Consider the following 18,548-nt stretch of genomic DNA (forward strand, 5'->3'; position numbering starts at 1 on the left):
AAAGCAACCCATTTCATGGCTGGATAAGAAGTGAATGCCTATTAAATTCCATGGCACAGGAAAAAGTCATAAGCACTTTTGAAGCTAGTTTAGACAGAAGGATAATTTAATCCCCATTAATTCTGTCCTTGTTTTTATATAACACTTTATTTTATTATTATTTATTTGTAAATGCAAAACCTACAGTAAATTGCAAAGCAGGAAAGTATAATTAGTTGAAGCAAAGACGTTTCTCAGTGGTACAGGCAGTATAGAGATTATATTGCACCATTGGAGGTGGCATTTAGCAAATGAGAGATCAGCCTGAGACCCTGTCAGTCCTCTTAGCTGTATGCAAAAGATCCCATGGCACTATTTTGAAGAAGAGTAGGGGAGGTGGTCACCATCTCATTGCCGTTTGTGGGATCTTGCTGTTCATAAGCTGTCTACTCCATTTCCTGCATTACAAATGTGACGACGCTTCAGAAGATTTTCATAATGGCTCTAATATACTTTCAGCTGTCCCATGGCAGTACAGAATTTTCTTTTTCTTGATTTATTCATGGCATCCCTAATTGTCTGAGTGACTCACTAGGCAATTTCAGAGGGCAGTTAAGAGTCAACCAGATTGCTGAGTTTGGAGTCACATATAGGCCAGACCATGAAATGAGGGCAGATTTCTTTCCCTTAAGGGCATTAGCAAACCAATCTTTTTTTTCATATTCACCAGTGATAATTCTGTGGTCAATGATTACTGAGACTAGCTTTCAATTCGAGGTTTTTTTTTTGATTTGTCAAGCTTACCAGATGCTGAAGTGGGTTTTGAACACGTCCCTAGAGGATTAGGGTCTTTTGATTACGAGTGACGTTATCACAATGTCACCATCCCCCCTGCGAAGTTATTCTTCTGTCTTCTTTACAACACGCAAATGATTTGGTCACGTTCAAAATTTAATTCTGCGTTACATAATTTTCACTTCTAGTGTCACAAGTCTTTCCCATAAGTTGTCTAACTTCTTCTATGATAGTTAACTTGTGTTTCCCTGTATCTACCTGTGCAATAGTGTAAGCCAGGGTCATAATAGTAGCCTGTTCTTTAGATCAAATAGCTGGCTTTCATATACTTAGGTCTTCCAGCTCTCCAGAGACAAGCCAAAAACAGGCTCTTGGTGAGACAAAGTTCAATACAAAGTGCTAAGCTGATATACTTCATATCAAGCAAGCATACATTGTAACAGTTTATGATCAGATTCACTCAGTTTGATCATCCTTCTCTTCATATGTTGGTTGAAAGTTACTTAGACATCACACTTCCCACTCATGTGGATTCTGTAATTGCAATTAATCCTCCAGCACTTCCACCTGCCCAGTTCTCTTTAAAAAATACTTTCTTAGCTCTTGACTTAAATGTCAGACTGCCATCAGAATGCTTTCTTTCTCAAAAGCCTATTAATAAGCCTTGTCTTTGTCTCACAGCTCTTCACAGACTGGTTAGGATCCAAAGCTTTCCAAACGTAGGATCTGAGACGTTCTTTCTGAATATCTAGGCAACAAATTGCTTAATGTTGAGTTTCTGAAGGAACCAACTTCCATATTATGAAATTAGAAACAGAAAACACTGTAAATACTCAGCGGGTTTGGAAGTATCTGTGGAGAGAGAGAGTAAATATTGCAAGTCAATGACCTTTCCTTATACTAATGTTTGGTAAGGAAGTCATTTCATTTTAATACAGAAATTGAGTAATGCTAAAAAAAAGGCACAGTTTTTCATCTTGCACTCATCAGGACAATTCACAAGACTACCAATTTTAGGAGAAAACCAACATCTATAATGTACAAGAGGACAGTTCTGATTGATTGGCAAGTGGACTCTGATTGGTAGAGGTGGTCTCCCTTCATAAATTGTCCTGCTACATGCAAGTCAAAAGGCTTCAATAAAATTTGTCTTTTATCAGCCTTGCAAAGTTACAGACTTGAAACATCAACTCTGTTACTCTTCCCACAGATGCTAACATACCACTTAAGTATTTCAAGCACTTTCTGTTTTTTTTTATTCAGATCTCCAGCATCACTCTCATATTAGTGGGGCATTTTATTAACCATCTTTCGCCGAATGCTTTAAACATTCTATGAACAGACATTAAAAAGTACCACAATTCATTCTTATTTTGAAAGCTTTGCAGTAGTTAAATTGGCAAAAAACTGCGACAAGCCTCCATCCCATCAGGGGCTTAGATGCAATGTTCTCTATGGGAGATGCTGCAGCCCACACCTGATAAGAGGTTTATGAGGATTCTGTTTTTTTTAGGACATCACACTTCAGTGATAATAGCTCCCAGTTGACAAAATTTCCCTTTTGACTTCAACAATCAATCATGATTTTTTTATACAAAAATGTGAAGTCTGAAAGAAGGTAACCTGTCCCCATCCAGTTCAGACACAGTCCAGAAGAACAGAAATACTTTGGATTCAATGCCTAATAGATTCCTTCACTTATACCAATCCAGAGGGGTCAATTTTCTTATATCCATCAGGAAGCAAATAGCAAATATTGCTGGGATTTGCTTTTCATTCATGGAATGTGGCCAGTATTTATTGCCCGTCATTGCCCTTGTGTTATTCAACTTTGGTAGGCCTCACAGCCAGGCCAAATACAAATTGCGTTCCTGATGCCTGATAGCACATGAGGTCAAACTGAAGCCTGGTGGATGGCCTGATTATAGACTTTAAATACACAAGCAATTTGAAACATCAGCAATTGCTTTCTAGAGCACATACACCAAAACAGGAGGTTGCTGTGGCATAGTTGCAATATTGCTGAACATCTAAAATAGCATGAGGCAGTGAAGCATGCCTCTGGATCTCTTCAGCAAAGGCAGTGAGGATTTTTTTTGAAGTAGGACCATTTACATGTATGGTTAATCACAATTATTCCACGCCTCCCTTCATTGGCCCCAATGATGCCATAAACCAAAATCTTAGACACGGAGTCAGGAAGGTTTCCTGTATTAAGCAGTATCTTTATAAATCTCATGCCTTTGGCAAATGCGGCAGTCAAAGCACGAGCTTGCTCTAATGTGCTTTCACCACTGCTACCATGGTTTGATACATGTAACCTTGTATCTCTACACATTGGGTGTCTACGCATTCAGTCTTTGAGACTGCTCCATTTTCTTTAGGTTACCACAATTCTTGATCTCCAGCATTCCTAATTCATCCTTATCCTCAAGTAAGGGTCTCTCACTCTCTTCAGTGCTGTAAGACTATTTATTTACACATTTACAGTTTACTGAGTACAACTTTGTGGTACAGTATCTAAGTTCTGCTCGTCACATATTTCTCACTGGTCTGATCTTTTGCTCTACTGATGTCAGGGTAACATCGGTTAGATAATGGGAATATGATGGTGGTGTAAGTGGTAATGTCACTGTACTAGTAAGTCAGAACCCCAAGTTAATGTTCTGAAGAGATGAGTTCAAATGCCACCATGGCTGAAACTTGGTGGTAGAATTAATAGCCAATGACCATGTAATCACTGTCAATTGGTTGACAAACCCATCTGGTCCACTAATGCCTTTTAGGCAAGGAAATCTGCCATCCTTACCTGGTCTGGCCTACATCTGACTCCAGACTGACAGCAATGTAGTTGACTCTTAACTGACATCTGGGCAATTAGGGAGGGCAAATAAATGTTGGCCTAGCCATTGATGGCCTAGCCATTGATGGCCATATCCCATGAACAAATAAAGAAGTAATTCCATTATACAATAGTGCTTGCCTCTGCTTCAATCATTAGATTCTTTGTGGAAAACGTAAATAGTCTGTTGGCAGAGGCTGTGTCTTGGGATGCACCATGCTATGTCAAGCATGGCTGACCGGGGTCTCTCCTACTGTTACCATCTTAGAATCTCTACAGTGCAGAAAGAGGCCATTTGGCCCATCAAGTCTGCACTAACCCTCCAAAGAGCGTCCCATCAGCCCTATTCCCAAATTTACCATGGCCAATCCACCTAACCTGCACATCTTTGGACTGTGGGAGGAAACCACAGGAGGCTGGAATCGAACTAGGGTTCCTGACGCTGTGCAGTAGTAGTGCTAACCATTGAGCCACCGTGCCACCACAAACAGGTTGATGGTCATCCTGACAATAAAAGCAAAGAGCTACAGATGATGGAAATCTGAAACCAAAACAGAGAGTGCAGGAGAAACTCAGCAGGTCTGGCAGCATCTGTAGAGAGTTCACTTTTTGCGTCTCAGGACCTTCTCTTCGATGTATCAGTTCTGACAAAAGGTCACTGGATTCGAAACATTAACTCTGGCTAACCTTCCACAGATGCTGCCAGACCTTCAGAGTTTCTTTAGCACTTCCTGTTCTTGATAGTCATCCTGCTTAGCCACTTTATAAATGCACCTTCCTTGATCATTAAGTCCTAAGAGTGGGACTTGAACCTGGACTGGCTGACATGGAGACAGGGAGACTAGGCGCTGTGCTTCAAGAACAAGTGGAGGTGTACATTGCACTTTATTGTCTGTCTTTGGGGTAGTCAGGGAGAGCATGTGAAATCCTGATATTCAGCAATTCCTCATAAGAAAGGTGAGAGCACATTGGAGATCAGAGTGGCTGGTCTGTTCTTTAGGCTGTAAGGTATTGTATTTTAGCACCGTTAGGGATAATCACATCTACCAATGAAGATCCATAACTATCATCAGCACAAATTGGAAAACCATGTTTCTTGACACCGATAACCATTTGGCAGTTAAACACATTTGGAGTGTTTGACATGCAAATAAAGCATCAGCCTAAATCAGCCATCTTTTCTGAAGAAGGGTCCAGACCCGAAACGTCACATTTCCTGCTCCTCTGATGCTGTTTGGCCTGCTGTGTTCATCCAGCTCTACACCTTGTTATCTCAGATTCTCCAGCATCAGCAGTTCCCACTATCTCTGAGCCTAATGAAAGCAGTTCCTCCCTCAAATCAGGATGCCATCCTCTTTACCATGTGCTAACTGCCTGGTCCTTCAGCTCTTGAATTCTGTTCAGATCAGTTAAGGAATCTGTGAAATCACCACTTTACCCTGGCAGTATACACCCTTTGCCTAGGGTCCTTCCAGGTTTTAACTTTCCAGGGCCCCTGCAGCTCACAAACTCTCACGAGCCACATACCATTCAATCATCTCTATTTATCCTTGTCCCACTCTCAGCTGCATTCCTAACTAGCACTTTAAGGATGTTAGCTGACATCCACTAACTGCTTCATCATGATCCTGCATCATTGCAACTCTGTGGGGTTAAATTCCTTCCAGTCCTATCTTCTTCCAAGCGTGTTAGTTTAATATTTGGGATGTCTAGTTCAGCGCTCACTGCCTGAGTTAAATGAGCCACTTGTGTCTAACTTTCCAGTGCATTCGAACAGCTGTCAGGTGAAGCCACTGAAATCTGCTTGGGGGAGACTGTCTTGTGGTGCAGTGGTAGTGTCCCTGCCCATGGACCAAGAGGCCTGGCTTCAACTACCACTTACCACAGGGGTGTGTAATAACATCTCTGAACAGATTGAATAGAGGAAAAACTAGGTTAATAAAACAAATTTGAAATTTGCTTAGGGGGCCCTCTGGTGGTGCAGTGGTTGAGTCATAGGGTTGGACAGCATGGAAACCGAGCCTTTGGTCCAATTTGTCCATGCCAACCAGATAGTCTAAATTAATCTAATCCCATTTGCCAGCATTTGGTCCATATCCTTCTAAACTCTTCCTATTCATGTGCTTATCCCAATGCCTTTTAAATGTTGTTACTGTACCAGCCTCCACTGCTTTCTCTGGCAGCTCATTCCATACATGCACCACCCTTTGTGTGCAAGAGTTGCCCCTTAGGTCCCTTTTAAATCTTTCCACTCTCACTTTAGATCTATGCTGTCTAGTTTTGGACTCCCCTACCCTGGGAAAAAGACCTTGGCTATTCACCTTATCTATGCCCCTCATGATTTTATAAACCTCTAAAAGTTCACCCCTCATGATAGAGTCCTAGCCCCTTGACTGAGAGCCCTGGGTTCAAGTCGCACTGTTCCAGGGCTGTGTAATAACATCTCTGAACAGCTTGATTAGAAAAATAAGTAACATAAAAAAAACTGAAATCTGCTTAAGGGTCCTCTAGTGGCACAGTGATAGTGTTCCTACTCCTGAAACTAGGGGCCTAGGTTCAAGTGCCACCTGCTCCAAATGTGTGTAATAATATCTCTAACAGCTTGATTAGAAAAGTAGATTAAATAAAAAGGAAATGAAATCTGCTTAGGAGCTTTTGTGGCATAGTGGTAGTCTCCCTACCTTTAAGCCAAGAGGCCCAGATTCAAGTGCAACCTGTGCAATAATATTTCTGAACTCTTTGATAAGAAAATAACTATGTTGAGGAATCAGGGTATCCCCACTCCAAGCTACAGCTAGGTTGAAATCTGCTAAGGGTATCTTGTGGTGCAGTGATACTGTCCCTATCTCTGGACGAGGAGACTTAGGTTCAAGTATCACCTGCACTAGGGGTGTGTCATAACCATGTTTACACTAGTTAATTGGGAACATATCTGAACATAGTTTGATTTAAAATCTAAGCTGAATTGGTATTCCAATAATGTACCTTGAGAATAGAGCTTTCATCAAAAAAACGCACTGCGAATGAAACATATTGAAATCTGCTTCAGAGCTCTTGTAATGCAGTGGTAGAGTTCCTACCTCTGAGCCAGGAGACCTGGGTTCAAGTCCCACTTGCTCCAGAGGTATGAAATAACATGTTTGAACTTGGTGATTAAAAATATCTAAGAGCTTGATTATTGGAAGCCGATGTGGTACAGTAGTAGCGTCCCTACCTCTGAGCCGGGAGGCATCGGTTCAGGTCCTACCTGTCCAGAGGTGTATAATAACATAGTTGAACATGGTGAATAAAAATATCTAAGAGCTTGGTTATTGGAAGCTCTTGTGGTACAATAATAGTGTCCCAACCTCTGAGTCAGAAGGCCTATTCAAGACCTACCTGCTCCAGCATATTTGAACAGGTTGTCTAGAAAATGTATTAAAATATTGGGAGATTGGTGTTAAGGGACTATGCTGGTGCAGTGGTACTGTCCCTGCCTCTGAGCTATGAGACTCAGTTTCAAGCCCCACTTGCTACAGAAGTATGACAGAGTATCTCTGAATAGGTTGCTTAGAAAATATCTTGAAATCTGCTTGGTGATTTCAACCATACTGTGAGATAGAGACCTTCCTGGTAACAGTGTCCCACAAGTGACACAGTGTTGATAATGGCAACTGTGTGCTTCGGTACATTTGGGGACAAAGGATAGTGCAGTCGAGGTGGGGTTGGGGAAGATGTGGTGCAGTGAGTTTGGATTTTATGGCACAGTGCATTTGTTTACAATGTGTTTAGTGAATGGTTTACATAAAGACTGATAGATTTCTCGGAGTGAGTAGAATAGAATGAAGAGATTTAGCTGGTTAAAGTATAAAGTGTCAAAGATCTGGCTTGAATCTAATTAGAGATGTTTTCCTGATAACCCACCCATGGTCTTTGATTTTTCATGTTTTGTTTTCAACAACCAACATTGATTGAGCAAAAGTTTCCAAATAAACATTGGAGAAACCAAAGATATTGTTCGCAGTCCCATAGCATGTTATATATTGAGGTCATGTCTACCAGAATAATCTGAGATGGCCTATTAGATTCACTGCTAATGATCCTTTTTATTGGTATCAATATACAACACTGATACCAAGTAGAAAAGAATGCCATGCAAAGTCTGTGGCAGAAGAGAAGCTCGGTATTGATAAACAGGATAAGTTTATTACGTAGTACTCAATAGCTAGTTGCATTATGTCTGAAAAATATCTTGAAAAAGACTTGAAAAAAAGGACACCAATTTATGGGTTAAGAGATATATAAAGGCAGATAAAGCTACACTGTTTTTTGTAGACAAACAAACATTGTATGCATATTGTATCTTTTACTGGAAAGAAAGGAGATTTGGAGTCTGTGAATTGGTGCTGCATTCCCATGGCAACATACTGACCAATAGCAGTCTACCTGCTGGTCTGAGAATTAAGATTGACAGTTAACTGTTCTTGATGGATTTTCACACCAATGATGGCTCAACTAATCAGCACCCTCTTCTCACGCAGTATAAATTGGCATCCCCTTTTTCATTCTGGTTCATTCCACCTAGCCCCAATAAATGCAAGGCAAAAAAACTTTGGTTTCCATGCCCCTCACCCCCTTTTAGCAATGTTTAAAAATTCAGATACCTCAGATTTGAAATTTTCAATGTATCTAGCCTCAACCACCTCTTTGAGGGATGTGGGAGGCTTCTAGATTAGCAGAAGCCTAATATTTTTCCTTAATAACCTAGCTGTAAATTTTAAGGTTTTTCCCCCTTTTCTGGACTCTCCTTATGACAGGAAATTAATTCCTGGTGGGAGATTTTCCCCAATCCGATAGTGGCCTGAACAGAGACTGGAAGGCTGACAAAATAGTGGGGAGCCACTTCAGGCCTGGAAGGCTTCAAGGTGGGGGGGAAGTAGCAGCAAGCAATCTATCTAAATATTTAAGGTCCCAAATAAGGGGCAGTTAGAATACTCAGAATATTTTACAATGGCAGACCATCTTCCTCTGCCACACGTGCAGGCCATTTTTAATAGAGGCAACCTTGTGGTGGTTACCAAAGTATAGTGCCCAGTTCTGGTGTTGCTACTAAAGGAATGATATTATTAAGCTGGAGAGGGTTCAGAAGAAATTTACCAGGATGTGGCCAGGAATGGAGGGTTTGAGTTATAAGGAGAGGCTGAAGAGGCTGGATAGTCTGGGGCATAGGAGGTTTATAAAATAATGAGAGGTGTAGATAAGGTGAATGGCAGGTGTCTTTTCCCTAGCATGGTGGACTTCAAGACTAGGGCGCATATTTTTAAGGTGAGAGAAGGAAAATTTAAAAAAGACACGAGGGGTAACTTTTTTACACAGAATGGTTCATGTGTGGAATGAATTTCCAGAAAAAGTGGTGGATATGGGTACAGCTATAACATTTAAAAGACATTTACATAAGTACATGAATAAGAAAAGTTTGAAGGGATACGGGCCAAGTGCAGAAAGGTGGGACTAGCTTAGTTTGGGATTATGGTCGGCATGGACTGGTTGGACCGAAGGGTCTATTTCTGTGCTGTATGACTTGAAGGCAACAACCATGATTCAAACACGGCTGCTGGAGAAGCTTCCCCTCCTCTCTGTTTGGCGCCTTTCAAAAACAAAATGATTAATTCTCAGCCCTACGGAGCAATCTTCACATTTTCTTACCTGTCTCAGCAGCACCCACCACTCCCATTGAGGATTGGGCCAGCTGTATTGACAGGCTAAGGAAGGTGACTTGAGGGCAGCCAATTTGGAGATTACTTCAGGGAAAGACACCTGGCTCTGAGCAAGAGTCAGCTCAACAGCTCCAATTTGGGCCTGGTTTGCAGGGTCCTGAATCACATGGGAAAGCGCTTACCTTGTCTATCCTCCCTGGAAATTCAATGAATCATCATGATCACTTCAATAGCACGCCCCTTAATCTTTGATACTCAGGGAAGATATAAGCCAGTCTTCAGTAATTTAGCCTCTGAAGCCCCTGTTTGATTCAGTGAATCTGCACTGCACCCTCTCCAAGACCAATAAATTCTTCCTGCAGTGTGCAAATGTGAATATAGTCAATCCTTAGCTTTATACAACTACAACATAGTCTCCAGCCCTTGGCATTCCATATCCCTTGGGAAATTATTTGTTCCGTCAGAGCAAATGGTAATAGGCTTTAGTATGAACAAATACAGAGATGAATCTGGTAGCAAGGACGTACAACCACCAGTTACTAGCACTTAAAACCCAAGGCTTCCAGCAGTAAAACAAATGCTGAATTAAACATGACTCAGAGTCAGTACAATGCCTCAATAGGCGTAGCAGGTTCAGCAGGAAAGAGGCAATTAAACTAATCTTCAAAACTGTCAGTGGAGCATAGATACAGGGCAAATCCTCATCGTTGTTTCAGGTTCTTGGAGTTCAAGAACTTCCTCAACCCCACACCAGTGACATGACGAAAAAGAATTGCCATCTTGAACCAAGAGGAACTCAAAGCTCATTGGAAGTTTTCTACCCAAAGTTGTCAGAGATAGACATCTGAATGGGACTTGGCAGAAGCAAGGTATTGTACTCCATCTATATATGTGCCACTTGAAACTTGGAAGGTTTGTGTTGGGAGCTGAAGCAAGAACCCAAGAAACTTGTTATGCCCAATGGATAGGCTAACATGATGAGTCAGTGTGAGATCAAGTTAGCATTCTCTGTGAACTTCTGGATGTATAAGAACTCCACAGAGACTGAAACAAGAGCCTTTAAGCTGTGCAAGTTTGTGATGCTCTCTCAGTGCTTCAACAAGAAAATGGCTGAATCAGGTAGACCAAGTTGGTCCATGGTACAATTACCAGATAGGGCCAAGTTCATGAACTTTAGTTGCCTGTGGATGAAGGGCATACCACATTCGGAAAATGGAACATGTATATGGATTTTTCCAAAAACTTAGTTCTGGGAGCTGCATTCCACTGATATGATTTTAACCTTGCAAGTTTCTTGGACAATTTAAACTGCCCGGGTTAACGAATGCCAGTAAATGACTTGGGAAGAACTGTGATAAATATTAATCTGCTCCAGTTGGATAGCCAAGAATGGCAGCTGCAACCCTATCCTTATGTATGAACTCTAGTCCCCAGTGTGATCACCAAACTACCTGAACACCAAAAAGTAGGCTAGAGTTTAAATTGGGCTTTAACACAAATAAGCCTGAGATAGTACATTGTGGTAATAAAAATAATAATACTCTGCTAAATAGAGTGGAGAAGTAGAGGAAATTACAGTCACAGAACACTAAAATTAGCAATGCAGGTTAACCTGGGCATGAAAACAAACAGATAAAGCACTGAGATTTATATTTGAAAGCATTAGAATTGAAAAGTCAAGAAGTTCCTTACAAGACCTTGCATTGATGATGCTGGCAGTGTTGTGAACAGTTCTGATCTCCATATTAAGGAAAGGATATGGTGATAATGGAGAAGCTGCAAAAAATATTTGCTGAAGGTTAGACCTATCAGGAAACAGACTGGTCCTCTTTACTATAGAAAAGGGGAGACAGAACGGTGTCCTGATAGACATCTTCAAGATTCCGAGTGGGTAAATGTAGCTTCACTGGCAAGGGCGATCAGAAATAAGGGCCAGAAGCTAGTCAACAGAAATACAATAAGGAACTCTGGAGAAGTTCCATTAGCCTTAGAGAGGTTAGAATGTAGCTTGAATGGATGGTTTGCAATGTAGTGATACAACAGCATGGGTTCAATTCCCACACTAGCTGAGGTTACCATATTAGGCTCTCATTCTCAACTTTTCCACTTGCCTGACCCTCAGGTTAAAGCACCACTAATCATCTCGCTCTATTTGATTTGTTTTATTTTATTCATTTATTGTTATGTGTATTTTTCTTACAAAATACAGTGAGAAGTGTTGTATAGTGTCGCCGCTCTCCAACACTATCTTAAAACATAGAAAAATAAACCAAAACATAGAATATACAGGCAGAAAAATGAAGAAATAAAGAAAAGTGTCCAAATTTCCAGTCCTTCTTGTTAAGTGCTCCACCATGGGTCATGTGCCTGGTGGCCAGGCAGGAGTTCCCTTCCTGCACTACTGTCACTGGAAAGTCACCACTCTTTGGCACCAACTCACCTCCACCAACTCCCTTGCTACTATTAATACTCCCTGGAATTCGCCATTGCAGATACCACTGACACCGCCAGGTGAAACTCGATTCTGCCACCGCCATGAGTCCGCTTCGGGCCCACCTTGCCGATGCAGCCACTACTGACGCCGTTGCCTCTTCTACTAGGCCCAAACTCACCTCCACGCCGCTTCTATGAATCCACTCTGAATGCAGATGCTGCCAGGATCACAAACGCGCCTCCGCCACATGGTTCGGTGCTAGGACCAGCTTGTCAGAAGCCACTGGAACCCAAACTCACCTCCAATGTTGCCACCCAAGTCTATACTGCTGGGCCAATGAAGGAGCAGCCCAATGGCAACTTTCCTTTAGAAATTGGGAAGACCAGTTGAAACAACTTTAATGGGAAGCTAGATAAGTGAAGAAAACATGAAGAATAGCGAAAGTTAATGGGATTCAGTGAAGATAAGTCAGAGGAGGTTTTTGTGAATATTAAATCCTAGTACAGACATGTTGGGCTGAATGGCCTGCTTCTTTCTTTGTAATGCTATATGACCTTCAGAAACCTGGGTGAGAAAAGTAATCCACTTATATTACAATACTGCCTCAGCAACAAGCATATGCGGTTCAACTTCTCCTCCTGTAGAAATGAGAATGCAATAGCTCATTAACAGAGTACCAGTTGGGATTTTCCCAATCACCCATCTAATTTCAGCTGTATATTAACTGAGGAGGTTGGGCCAGGATGCTCTCTAACTTAAGTTTCCAGTCAATTAGCCAAACTCAATGGAGATGGCAGTAGGGTTATTACAGTTGGCCTCGGAACCGCTGAGTGAGGCAGCAACACACCAGCCAGGACTTCTTCTGTTTACAGTTTGGTAACATGTGAATTAGAGAATGTTGAGGTGGAGGTGCCAGTGTTGGACTGGGTGGACAAAATCAGAAGTCACATGATACCAAGTTATAGTCCGACAGGTTTATTTGAAGTCACAAGCTTTCGGAGCACTGTTCCTTTGTCAGGTGACTTCTGATTCAGGGAATGTTCATTGCACAGGAAGAGACCACTTAGCCCATCATGTCTGCGCTAGCTAGAACTGAGCCAGCCAACCTACTTTCCAGCATTTGGCCCATAGTTGTGCAGGTTCTGGCAGTTGAGGTGCTTCTAACGATTCCTTTTAAATGAATTGAAGGTTTCTGGCTCTTCTACCTTTTCAGGGAGTGAGTTTCAGATCCTTACCACCTTCTGGGTGAAAAGCATTTTCTTCATCTCCTCTGCAATCTTTCTACCAATCACTTTAAATCTATGCCCCCAAGTCACTGCTCATGTAAGTATGCACCTCCAATCCACGCTCTCCAGGCACCTCATTATTTTTGTACATGTAGTGATTGTGATGAGGTCAGCCAGGTGGACCTCTTAGAATATGAGTTCCCTGACTGGGGCTGTTCATCTGGTCTAATCAGGGAGCCCTCACTGACAGATATAAACAGGAGTGTCAGACATCTGTTCACTTTGAATGCTCGCTCAGAGGAAGGTGGATCAGTGTTAAAGACTTCCCACATACAAATAAACAGTGACCTGGTGACGGGATACCAGCCTCTGTTGAGTTATTTCAATACATCCCAAACAAACCTCCTCTCAGCCTCCTCTGTTGCATAGCAAACAACCCCAGCTTGTCAAATCTTGAATGTATGTGTGCACCTGGTTGAAGTGTTTGTGAGGTCACACTGGCAAAGGAGTAGGGAGGGGTTGGGGCAATTTGTAGGGTCTAAAATGGATGAGCAATGTGATCCCTTCTGTCCCTGCTGAAGAGAAGACTGGATGTGACATTTCCACTGTTGAGCAGTCCAACATGAAGAGTGGGCATAATGCATTGAATCATGTGTCAGGAAGGAGGTGACACCTTCAGTACAGTTAGGAGGGTAGTTCATTGGTAGCGATATCCTGGAACTCCTGGAACTCTAATACAGTTGCTTCAAGAGTGAACAGCACAAAATTAAACTTTCCCATTTTAATTCTCTCCAACAAAGTCTATTTTTAATCATGTTACCACAAACACATCACTATTTTAATCACCGTATCTTCTTTGCTTCCAGGCCACTATTGCCAAGAGTGATTACCGCATCAATTATTAAATACATTATTATGACTGATTTTTATTTTAATATAAAATGTTGAATGCTTGTAAAAATATGTTTTGCTTTGTGCTTTGCACAATAAGCATTGTAGCTGCAGGATTTCAGTTAACCTCAGCTCTAAATGGAGCCCATGACTGGAATGATAATCTTGGAATTTGGTAGCATAGTGATTACGTTACCAGACTAGTAATCCTGAGGCTTGGACTAATGATCTAAGAGACATGACCTCAAATCCCACCACAGCAGCTGGGGATTTTAAATTCAATTAATTAAATACAACTCATTTCAGCAACAGAGACCTGCAAATTACTGGATTGTCATAAAAACCCATCTGGTTCACTAATATCCTTTAGGGAAGGGAATTTGCTGTCTCAAGATATTGGTTCACCATCACCTTCTCAAGGGCAATTAGGAATAGGCAATAAATTTTGGATTTGCTAATGACGCTGACATGCCATGACAAAATAGTGAATTTTTGGACGAAAAGTCTTATTCTTCACAGAATCGTCTTGATGCATATTATGATGCGGTCTATATTTGAATCCAACTGAAATAAAAGTTAAAGGTAAAGTCACCATCATCTTACCGACCATAGGGCTGCTCTCTCATTAGACAAAGACAAATTGGTGCTGATTTAACCTGAGGGTCACCATGCATCAGTCAACGGGAGAGGTTGAGAAGGAGAGTCTTTTATGGTAACCTTAGCTTGTGCGGGAATTGAACCCACGTTGTTGGTGTTACGATGCATTGAAAACCAGCCGTTCAGCTAACCAACGCCCCTTGTAATGAAATATAATGTAGACAAACGACCAATATACTAGTATTGAATATAAAGTGAGACAGAGAGGATCATTGCATGAGCAAGGAAGTGTATTTTTAAATTTTAAGGGAGTTATTTCTTTTCATAATATCTAGTACTGCTTGCTTCAAATAGTATTTTACTTAATTGTACTGCTTTAAGTTTCTAACAGGTTTGTGTGAGGCTAATCAAGCTCTCTGCTGGAAAAAAGGTGAGATTAGCTCATTAAGTACTCGTCCTAAGCTGGATCTGTAACTGCTAGATAATAGACTCGTCTGAAGCTCAGAAGTATAAATAGGAGAGGTTTATTGCAGTGCATAGGATGGAATCACTGCAAGTTTTGTGTGTAAGGGAAGGTGCTTTTTTTTCTTTTTCTATCCTTGTCAGCCTACGGAAGACAAGAAGTTGAAAATCTGCACAAGTAACAAACATCCATGAGCGACAATTTCAGCAGAACTATAACTTCACTGATCTCTGATCTTCAGTTTATAGTTCAGAATACAAAAGTAAGGTATGGCAGGACAGCTCAGCCTTGCAGAATAGACATCCTATATCATGTGGGGAATTGCTGCACAAGACCTGGATGAACACATGTGAAGGAAGTGTCACTAGCTGCTGAAACTAAAGTTATGGGTTTCAGAACTCGAGCTGTAGTTGGGGTCACTGTGTTGCATCCTGAGGCTGACAGTTGGGTAGATAGCACATTCAGAGAGGTGATCACACTACAGGTTAGGAGCACACAGTCATAAAGGGAATAAGTTACTGCCAGATAGCTCAAGTAAACCAAGTAGATGATGTTGGAGTCCCCTAAGGTCCTGAGAATCAGTTTTCAATCCTAGATACAAGTGAGGCCGATAGTTCCTTGGAGGAATGCAGCAACACCAAGCCTATGGCACTGGTCAGTCAGCTGTGCAGATAGGATGGAAGAAGATTGGAAGATCGATTGTGCTCGGGACTTCATTAGTTAGGAAAACAATCAGACTTTTCTGTAGCCATGGCTGTGGCTCCAGGATGGTATGTTGTCTTTCTCGTGCCAGGGTTGAGCATGTCACAGAGCAACTGCAGGGCATTCTACTGGAGACAATCATCAATCAGAAGTTGTGGTCCATATTGGTACCAACATTTAGGTAGGAAGAGTGAAGTGGTCTTGCAATTAGAATTTGGGGAACTAGGCAGAAAATTAGCAAGGAGGACATCAAAAGCAATAACCTTGAGATTATTTCTGGTTGCATGTAACAGTGAGTACAGAAAAAGGAGCATAAGACAGATGAGTGTGTGGCTGGACTGGTGGTGCAGGAGGGCCGTTTTCAAATTCCTGGGACACAGAGACAGGCTCTGGGGGTCATGGCACCAATACAAGCCAGATAGGTTACATCTGAACAGAGCTGGATTGAGTTCCTTGTACAGCATTTTGCTGTGTTATTGAGAAGTGCTTAAACCAACTGTATAAGGGTGTGAGAACCAAGAATGTTAAGAATGTAATATCAGTATGCACAAAATACTCGAAGGAACAGATATCACCAGAATAAGGTAAGTAATAGGTTGACTCAAAGTAAGGGACAATTTAAAAAACTCTAAATCAGGATTACACTGCATGCATGTGAATGTAAGGAATATAGTAAATTTGATTGGTGAGTTACGGGGCAGATTGCCACGTGGAATAATGGTGATGCTGTGGCAATAACTGAAATCTGGATGAAGGAAGGTTATGACTGGGTGTTAAATATTCCTGCTTGCAGGCTTTTTAGAAAGGAGGAAAGTAAGCAAAAGAGGAGCGGTGACAGTCTTGGTTAAGGGAAGTATTGCTGCACTGGAGCAAGAGGATAATTTGGAGGGTTCAAGACAGAATTATTTTGGCTCAAGTTAAGTTAACAAAAAATAGGCAATTGTATTGCTCGGTGTAGAATACAGACCACCAACTAGTAGGCAGAATGTAGAGGAATCTGACAGGGAATTATAGATAAATACAACCATTATAGAGTAGTTATAATGGAAGATTTTAATTACCCAAATATTGACTGGGATAGTGGTGGTGTTCATTGCAGAGAGAGGTAAGCATTCTTAGATTGTGTTCAGGAGAACCTTCAACAGCAATACATGTTAAGTCCAACATGAAAGAGGGCACGTAGATTTTGCAAACAAGGTGGAGTAACTGAATAAAATGTCGGGCGGGCAACAATTGAAGGGTGCTGATCATTGTATTGTAAAGTTCAGTATGACATTGGAAAAGGACAGTGGACTGGGGGGCAACTGACTTCAATTACACAAGTACAAAGCCAGGTTGGTTAGATTGGAGCCAAAATTTGGCTGGAAAACATGTAGATGAATGATGGACTGCCATCAATTGAGATAGTTTGGATACAGTCAATTCTTCGTTATAGTCACAACAGTGAAAGACTCAGAAAGAGGAGAGAAACAGCCTTGCATTGAAGCATCTCTCAAAAACATTGGAAAGCACTCACCATAGAACGAATTACTTGAAAGCACACTGTCTGCTGTTATATGATCAGTACAACAAAGGGTTTATACACAGAAAGATGCCACAAACAGCAATGAGAAACAAAGCTGCCTGAAGTAAAAACAGAAGGAGCTGGATAAACTCAGCAGGTCTGGCACAATCTGTGGACAGACAAACAGAGTTAATATTTCAAATCCACAACAGCACTTCTTCAGCATTGGGTACCAAAGAGTTTCTCCAGCGCCTTCTGTTTCTCTTTCAGATTTACAGCATCTACAGTATTTCGCTATTTCTTAAGAAACAATCTGACCTGTTTTGTTGGTGGTCAACGACTGTTTAAAATCCACTACCTGAATACCATTGCTCCATTTCAGGAATATTTTACGGAATCTAATTATGTAAACACCTTTTTTGAAAAATGATCGAAAGAAAAACATCATTATGGGATGACTCAGAGGCTTTTGAGAAATGAAATGAAAGGTGGAATAATGTTTGGCATCACACAATGTAATAAATGCAGCAGATTCAGGATTTTACACAGAATGTTAGACAGCACAGGGCTAGAGAAGGCCAATTAGCCTATTTAGCCCACGCCTGCAGCCCTTTCATAGACTCTACCCACCTGTTTAATATCCTTCCACAGCCCACATATGCACTACCCTATCGTAGATGCTATCCACCCATTTGATTTCTTCCCACATGCAGGAGATCAAGAAACAGGCCTTTGCTGAAATCTTTAATAAGGTGGAGGAAGGTTGTGAATCTGTACGCCCGGAATATTTGAAGCATATTCAGGTATCACCACAGAATAGAGAGCAGTTAGTGACATACAAACGTGCAGATGTATACAGTTCTGGTCTCCACACTACCTGAAGGATGTGGAGGCTTTAGAGAGGGTATGGAAATGGTTTACCAGGATGTTTCCTGGATTGGAGGGTATTAGCCATGAGGAACGATGAGACAAACTTGGTTTGTTTTCACTAGAATGTCAGAGGCTGAAGGGTGATCTGATAGTAGTTTACAATATTACGAGAGGCATGGATAGAATGGATCGTCAGAGTCTTTTTCCGAGGGTAGAAATGTCAATCACTAGGGGACTTAGGTTTGAGGTAAAAGGGGGAAAGTTTAAATGAGATTTGAGAGACAACTTTTTTGCACAAAGGTTTGCAGGTGCCAGGGATCTGCTGCCAGAGGAGGTGTTAGAAGAATACAATAGCAATGTTTAAGAGATATCTTGACAGATACATGAATAGAAAGGGAATAACAGGGTACGAATCAGAAAAAGGTTTTTGGTTTAGAAAGGCATCATGTGTTAGCGCAGGCTTGCTGGGCCAAAGTGCCTGGTTGAGTGCTGTACTGTTCTTTGTTCTATATGAACTAGGAGCAGGAGGGAGCCCACTAACATAACTCA

Source organism: Rhincodon typus, chromosome 37 (assembly GCF_021869965.1).
Source record: "Rhincodon typus isolate 14 chromosome 37, sRhiTyp1.1, whole genome shotgun sequence".
In the NCBI taxonomy this organism is placed as follows: Eukaryota; Metazoa; Chordata; class Chondrichthyes; order Orectolobiformes; family Rhincodontidae; genus Rhincodon; species Rhincodon typus.